The sequence below is a fragment of the Schistocerca piceifrons genome, chromosome 1 (assembly GCF_021461385.2).
Source record: "Schistocerca piceifrons isolate TAMUIC-IGC-003096 chromosome 1, iqSchPice1.1, whole genome shotgun sequence".
NCBI classification, from domain to species: domain Eukaryota; kingdom Metazoa; phylum Arthropoda; class Insecta; order Orthoptera; family Acrididae; genus Schistocerca; species Schistocerca piceifrons.
Window position 1 is genome coordinate 221,135,437 of NC_060138.1, and position 7,152 is coordinate 221,142,588.

The 7,152-nt window shown below is 42.4% G+C and overlaps 1 pseudogene; it reads left to right on the top strand.

The window, feature by feature from the left end:
- Positions 1 to 2,956: 2,956 nt before the first annotated feature.
- LOC124724786 lies at positions 2,957 to 3,074 on the top strand (annotated as a pseudogene).
- The last annotated feature ends 4,078 nt before the right edge of the window (positions 3,075 to 7,152 follow it).

Below are 7,152 nucleotides of genomic sequence, written 5' to 3' on the forward strand. Positions count from 1 at the left end.
CTGATCAAGGACAGCATCGGGAATCGAGAATAGATTGAGAACTTCGATGTTTTTGAGTAAAAGACTATGAACGTTACATCTTTGGTTGCATCTGTCTTTCATAGGCTTGGATAGTTACGTATACAATCCAAACTAAACGTGGCGTCTCACCACCGAATTCCCTTTGTAGAGTCTTACCCCGAATCTCTGTACAATTAGTGCCGTATTCGCGCTCTTCGTTATGCAGCTAGTAATTGGAGACGTGGAATGTAAGAGGGCTAGATTTACGTCGCGCATGGATAGAAAGATTCATGAACTTGGGGTCCCTATTCAGCAATATGTACTCATTTCTTTTAGATGTATTATTTTACTTCCATATTAAATATAAAGGTGTCTAAATAAAACTTTTTTACAGTATGTTAGTCACTAACAAACGCTACGCACTTACATTTTAGAATGATTTTTATGAGCAAAGTAAACAACATTAGTCAAGACATTAAACCCGTCACAATTTACTCTTGCCGGCTCCAGCCACTAGCAATGATGTCAGTATTCTCTCCATTGTAAATTGAAAGAAAAATAAATACATGCGCCATTACCTACACACATCAAAAGAAGTTTTGCATCACCCCAGTTCATACGTTGACTGTGGGTATTGTTTCACAGACACAGTTCCTTTGAATGTTCAGAGATGTCAGTAAACCCGCCCAAAGATGTAAACAGCCATGCATGAGCAGCGCCTATTAGACGAACGGGGTCCGGCAGCCGATCAGCTCCACTCAGTCCACTAGGAAGGGTTGTTTGCAGTTTAACCATGCCTAAAGGGTCAATACCGCGATTCGATTGCGTCCGCATTGTTACTTTGTGCCAGGAAGGGCTCTCACCAACGGAAGTGTCCAGGAGTCTCGGGGTGAACCAAAGCGATGTTGTTCGGAGATGGCGGAGATACAGAGACACAGGAACTGTCGATGACACGCCTCGCTCAGGCCGCCGTCGGGCTACTACTGCAATGGATGACCGCTACCTACGGATTATGGCTCGAAGTATCCCTGACTGCAACGCCACTATGTTGAATAATGCATTTCCTGCTGCCACAGGACGGCGTGTGACGACTTAAACTGGGCTCAATAGGTTTATGATGGCGAGGTCCATCTTTGGAACCACGACACCATACAGCGCGGTACAGATGGGCCCAACAACATGCCGAATGGACCGCTCAGGATTGGCAATACTTCCTCTTCATCGATAAGTGCCGCATATGCCTTCAACCAGACAATCGTCGGAGACGTGTTTGGAGGCAACCCGGTCAGGCTGAACGCATTAGACACACTGTCCAGCGAGTGCAGCAAGGTGAAGTTCCCGGCTGTTGTGGTGTGGCATTATGTGGGGCCGACGTACGCCGCTGGTGGTCATGGAAGGCGCCGTAACGGCTGCACGATACGTGAATGCCATTCTCCGACCGATAGTGCAAACCATATCGGCAGCATATTGGGGAGGCATTCTTCTTCATGGACGACAATTCGCGCCCCCATCATTCACATATTGTGAATGACTTCCTTCAGGATAACGACATCGCTCGACTAGAGTGGACGGGTGGCCAGCATGTTCTCCAGATATGAAACCTATCGAACATGCCTAAGATAGACTGAAATGGACGACGTGACCCACCCACCACTCTGTGGGATCTAGGCCGAATCGCCGTTGGGGAGTGGGACAATCTGGACCAACAGTGCCTTGATGAACTTGTGGATAGTTTGCCACGACGAACACAGGCATGAATCAATGGAAGAGGACATGCTACTGAGTGTCAGAGGTACCGGTGTGTACAGCAATCTGGACCACCACCTCTAAAGGTCTCGCTGTATGATGGTACAACATGCAATGAGTGGTTTTCATGAGCAATAAAAAGGGCGGAAATGATGTTTATGTTGATCTCTATTGCCGTTTTCTGTACAAGGTTCCACAACCAAGGTGATGCAAAACTTTTTTGATGTGTGTATTTAGACCGTGCGAAATCCTGCCACGTCTTGAAACCTTAACGCAAATTCTCAACATTGCTCAACTCGAACTTTTGCCCAAAATTATTGAACATGTGTCCTGGATCCGCAAACTGACTTAAACAGTAATAGTTTGGAGGTGGGACAACTTATGCAAGAGCAAGAAGGGGCTATCATGAGTCTACTCTGAAAGATTCAGGTTTGAAAACTGCATAAACAAGTATCGTCGTATATTAAACATTTCCTTACAAATTCAGCTTGTGTATGGCTAGTATGCTTGGAATCTGCAGTCTTCAGTGCACGCAAAATCTGATAATCTATGACCTTATGTGGCGGTGGGACTGAATTCCGGTGCCGCTGATTCTGCAACCGCATGTCTCACAGAACAGCATCTCGCAGTGTTGTTTGTAGAGCTGCTGAAATTCTAATATAAGAAAGAGAGTAGCAAAAGCGATGCATTGTTATAGTTATACATAATGGGCGAATATAATACTTCCTACCAATGGATTCTACATACCAAATTTATGTCGTCACGGAATAGATCTACAGAACAGTATTACAAAGCCGGTTACGTGATTTCCTAGAGAGAGAGAGAGAGAGAGAGAGAATAAATCATATATATGATCCACGGAGGGATGTACAAAAGTCAGATATTGCTTCCCAGTGCATAGCTGAAATCGATTTGGACACAACGAACACTAAGTTCTCGCACAAAATCAGTTATTTCATTTAACGTAACTTTAACGTTACGTAAAATTGCAGCTACGCAAATGAAACGCGAATACACGAAGTAAGAAATGATCTAAAAAAAAGTCTTTTGCAACAGCGTGTTGAATGCGCCCATCTCGAAACACACAAGGCAAGCGCCCATCTTCAACCGATTCAACGAAAGAGCTGCAGCCAGTATCCGGAGCATAAGCTGAAGCAAGGCTCTGTTCCACAGTGTACTGTCTAACTAAATTCTAACGACTAATCTGATTGCCAACGGTCTTGCCGCTGTGGTAACACCGGTTCCCACCAGATCACCGAAGTTAAGCGCAGTCGGGCTGGGCTAGCACTTGGATGGGTGACCATTCGGTCTGCCGAGCGCTGTTGGCAAGCGCGGTACCGCAGCCTTTGTGAGGCAAACTGAAGAGCTACTTGATTGAGAAGTAGCGACTCCAGTCTCGGAAACAGGCAAAACGGTCGGGAGAGCGGTGTGCTGACCACATGCCCCTCCATATCCCCATCCAGTGACGCCTGTGGTGAAGATGACACGGCGGACGGTCGGTTCCGTTGGGCCTTCATGACCTGTTCGGGCGGAGTTGAATCTCCTGATTGCCTGTCACAGGTCAAAGCTTAGAGAGCGACTAAGAGAGCCCACGCGGTGCTGTGTAAAAACACACCTCGCTGACAGACGAATCCCACAGCGGCAGTTTTTCATTCAGAAAACAAGTGACTCGCGTTTGGTATGCGGATGTGCGTAATCTGTATTACTAAGTTTGTTTACCGGGGCACGGCGGCCCGATCCAGTTGCATACTGCCAATCTACCGGCTTCCGGGGGCAACAAAAATTGATTTTCAATATTTGATAAATTTACAATCCGAATTTAAAGTATCATAATCTACGTACTAAAAGGTGTTATGTTATGTAACAAGTTAAGCATAGTTACGGAAAGTAAGTGCCTAGAGCCAGTCTAACTCACGACACAGAAATACCAGGACTATATGCATCCAGTATTTGAAAATGAGAACAGCAAGCGAATTCCAACGTATATAACAGATAACGTGAAACCCTTACGAAACTTATTTTCTCGCTGGCACCCCGCCCCGTCACCCCATCCCACATCATGATGAAAGGGAAAAGTTTATCGTTTAATACATTTTCGTTGTTCATGCAGTCTAACTTCAGCATCAGGCATGAGGGTTTAATTTATTACTTCTTTGCTAATAACTCTACTCGCAACAAATTTTCCAGGCAGTATCCACACATACCACTGAATGTAGATGCAAAATTACATCATTGCAAGACACATAGTTCAGGATATATGACATTCTAAACAATGAGATGTTTGAAAAACTAGTTTTTGCTTAAAATGCAGCGCATTATCACCCAGACTGTACTCTTCCAGACTGAGCCACGTGGAGTGGCCGTGCGGTTTGAGGCGCCATGTCTAGGATTGCGCGGCCCCTCCCGCCGCAGGTTCGAGTCCTCCCTCGGGCATGGGTGTGTGTACTGTTCTTAGCATAAGTTAGTTTAAGTAGTATGTAAGTCTAGGGACCGATGACCTCAGCAGATAGGTCCCTTAGGAATTCACACACATTTGAACAATCTCAGATTGGGCAACTTACAACAAATTTTAAACGTAATTTCAAATCTTTTCTAAACTTTTCCTTGCGTATATTAACGTAAAATTTTCAGCAAATTAACTCATTTTTAAAGTAAGCAAAAGAATGAAGCTCTTATATACATGAGAGGTCCATTCTTTATGGAATAGGGGCCTTAGTGGTAGAAAATAAGGATGTGTATGAATTAGCTTTGTTCACGTGTATACACTAAAACGGACCAAATGACCAGTACGCACTCACTTTTGTTTTCACTACGTGTGAAAAATAAGGTAAGCACTGTTCTAGATTTTTAAATCGCCTTAATTATCAGCAAGCATAATTGACATTTGCGTGTCATAATATGAGCTAACTAACGCAATCGGTCTAGACACTGATTACAGATTATCATAACTCCATGAGCAGTAAAATACGTAGTACAAAAAGCTTTAAGAGTGTAAAACTATGGATACAACGAAACTTTGGAATACACAGCATAGGTCTGCCCCATACAAAAAACATCGCGGCACGCCTTATAGGATAACCTAAACTACGTTGTCCTTAGAGGTGGAAGATGCAAACCCAATTCTGTGACATTAGCTGCGAGAGAAGCAACAGTGGCATATCTGAATTACTTAAGACTTTAAAGCTTGCGTAAAAATTTCATAAAAATGATCTGAAATATGGCAGACAAATGCAATACAAAGATATTCTCTGCCTGACCTATAACTTTGTGGAAGAAACGTAAAACAATACCGCAAAAACACCATTAATTGTTAGTGAACAAGATTGCTATTCATCTCAATGCAAAAGAATACCTGACAGACTTTGATTGATTGTTTCGCTGACCATCCCACGACCTTTGGTGCGAGAGATTTTCAGGTTAACATTTCTAACAATCTGAAGCAAATAATACCTAACGACTACACTACCGTGCAAGTTCATAACAGTACATAACAGATCACAGTGGAATGAAACATGTTAAAAAGCTCTAGCGCCCATTTGTAAAACATAAAAACGTGGTTTAAGAAAGTAAAAAAAACGTCTAATGTAGATACACTTCAAACGTTCGGAAACAGACGCAATTTCATGTCAATGCTCTATCATATCCGGTGCTTTAAACTTACTTCAGAATTATACGAGCATGATCATAAACAGTCATTATTTTCAATTTAAAACTTTTAATAGTTAATTTGTCCCCGAAAAAAATGACAGGGCCGCTGAGAGAGTCTACGCTTAAGCCGAATGTGCGATATGCGTAAACCGTTCCTGATATGGCAATGTTAACTTCCTCACAGCTGTTTTGTTTTGCTACATATTAAGCGAACAAGAAAATGTTTTCTGCGGTCATGCAAATATACACATATGCTCGCCCCTCAGTGCCGGAAAACGATTGGAACAAGGTTTCTTGAAGTTTTTACCATCGTGGAATATGTATATCTGAGAATAGAGGTAGTATACATATCCTAATATGTTTTGAACAGTGGAAGTACTCACCTCAGTGAACTGCTGAGTCGTCCTGGAAAGCTTGCTGCGACAGTCCGTTACATTTTCCAAAACACATGATTAAGTGCGCTGCAGTGTTCAGCCAGTCTGCTGTAGTCACGTGCTACATGGTATGCCTAATTAAACTAGGTTTTCGCGTCTTCCAGAGTTTCAGCACCAGTTTTTTTATATGTCTCGTGCGTATAGCCCTATACAACGAGAAAATACTTCTATTGTTCTGTTTTTCAATGAACTTCGCATAACCAAAGATACAACCAAAGATTCAATAAAGATGCAACCTTAAAGCAAGAATATCTATGGAGTGAGCACAACTCACTGGCATGTGAAAACACAGCAAGCGGAAATAGTCAAGTGAAGCTGCTATGACACTTTTCGTACTGTACTGCGTAAGACATAAACTTTAGTATTCCACGTATTTGATTTGTTTGTACACATGTATTTACCAGTTACAGCAATCGTGCTGAATTTTTTCCGCCGCGGATCAAATTCGAATTTCGTCAAAAGCAGAAAAGGTATGGTTTATAGGTGTGTACCACAAAGGTCTTAACTATAGTTGTTACACCAATACGAGGCGCTTTGCGTGTTGATTAATATTGAGACAGTGCAATTAAGGAATCAAAACGTGGGCTGAATTTCTGTGATTGTATGCCAATATATTTACGAGACAAGGGCTTGATAAATTCTATAGTATGCAAGTGAGCTACAAGTCAGTTTGTTGAGTATATTATACATTTCGAACAATTTTTACCGACAGATAATTTTTTTTTCGACAATCTGAGTCTTTACCTTCGTATTATACATATCTCTTTCGTCGCTAAGATATCTCAAAAGGCAACAATTGGTAATTTGCTGCACGACATAACGGAAAATTCGATATTCTTCGAGACACCTTCAGTTTGGCTATGCCATGCGGTCTGAGGTGCCATGTTCACGGATTTCTCGGCTCCTCCCGTCCTAGGTTCGAGTCCTCCCTCGGGCATGATTGTGTGTGTTGTTCTTAGCATAAGTTAGGTTAAGTGGTGGTGTGTATGTCTAGGGACCGATGACCTCGGCATATTGATCCCTTAGGAATTCACACACATTTGAACATTTTGAACTATTTCGTACTAGAAATCAATATTGCCACTGTATAATTTATATGAATATAGACGCAACAGTACGATAAAGCTCAGTACAAAACCTAAAATAGCGACGACTCTCCCCTCTTTCTTTCTAACCATAACCGTAATGGGATCTCAACTGTGACACTTGTCGCAAAGAAGTAAAATGCCCTAAAGGCTGTAAGCCATTTTCATTACAGATATCTAATGCAGATTTCCTATGAGAAGCGTGTACAAAATGTGTGATACATTTGAGCCGATCTACA